Raw genomic sequence first — 1,533 nt, forward strand, 5'->3', positions numbered from 1 at the left:
TTTTTTTAGAAGTAGTTGTTTTCATGATATTTTTCCAAAACAAATTCATAAAATGTTGATTTGTAGTTTTCCCGACAAAATGTTTGATTTATGAAGAAATCTAATTAGAAGTAGTTTAATTTATTTTTAAAACTACTTACTACTGATCTTTCAGTACGTCCCATACAACATTTTTATGAAATGTTGCTTTTTAAAAAGCCATATCTCGAAAACTATTTAACGTAAATAACTCTATTAGGGTTCATATTTTAGCAAATTTACTCTTCTTTAAATGAAGTTCTCTTTGGGTTTTTTGTGTAGTTCCTACTTTTTATGATTTAGAGCTTCGAACGAAAAATTAGTTTTTTTTATCGCTTTGAAACAGCCGCCATTTTTTATTCCCCCTACCTATACTTGGCAAACTCATCAATTTTTACTATTAATTATACATAGTTTTCATTAAAGTAATCAAAAATTGGGGTGAGATAACTGCCTTTTTTCTCCTCTTGGACTCGTGTACTAATATACCCGCATATATCGCACTGGCTTAATCTACCTTTATTGTGATAATATAGTATACATTATTTTATTAAACGCTGCTTTTTTGCAGTGCATAAAGTTTTGAAGTACAAAGATCTTTCTTGGAGTGTTAAGAATCGTTTACAAGAATATTATTCACCCAACGGCCACCCATGGGTCCTGACAAACGAGATGGAGAAACGACTGTGCACCTGGGAAAGAAAGATACTCAGAACAATACATGGTCCCGTCTACTCTGATGGAGAGTGGAAAATTAGAAAAAATGAAGATTTAAGAGCATTGTATGACCAGCCAGATATACTAAGTGTAATAAAAAAGGAAAGGCTGGGGTGGCTCGAATATGAAGGAGGAACCGCCAAGGAGGCTGCTTCTTGAAAAGACGGGTGGTACCCGAAAGCATGGACGTTCCAGAATCAGATGGCTGGAAGATCCAGTCCAGTTCCAGGTCACGGGTTCCAGATAATATGTCCGCAAATATCGCTATGGTTTAATCCCCTTGTATTGTGATAATATTGTATTATACATTATTTTATAATTATTTAAATAATTATCTTATTATGAAAATTTGACAAACTTTACTCTTATTAAAATACTCACCATAAATAATTCTTTATTATATTTTTTTTTTGAGTCAGTGGAATTATTTCCGATAAATTCCTGAATGCACTGCACTCCAATATGAGTGATGCTATAATGATAATAAATACTATTGTCGTAGTGTTTGTGTATACTTACTTAGTTCTGACTCCTACTCGTGAGTAGAGCTACTCTACGTCAGAAGGGCTCGACAATGCGTGTTCATGTAGGTTAGGTAGCTGGTAGGTTGTAGGTTGTACAGTAAGTAGGTTAAGGTCAACTTAGGTTGCTGGTCAAGAGATAAATTAAATGCAAATTTCTTTCCATAAGTAACTAGCATACGGTCGTGGAGGGGGTGGCAAGTCCTACAGGAGCTAGGTGCAGGTCTTTACGACAAGAAGAAAATGTAAAGGATTGAGGAGAGATCCAGAAGAGACA

This window comes from Halyomorpha halys, unplaced genomic scaffold (genome assembly GCF_000696795.3).
Source record: "Halyomorpha halys isolate HHAL.00 unplaced genomic scaffold, Hhal_1.1 Scaffold1120.1, whole genome shotgun sequence".
In the NCBI taxonomy this organism is placed as follows: domain Eukaryota; kingdom Metazoa; phylum Arthropoda; class Insecta; order Hemiptera; family Pentatomidae; genus Halyomorpha; species Halyomorpha halys.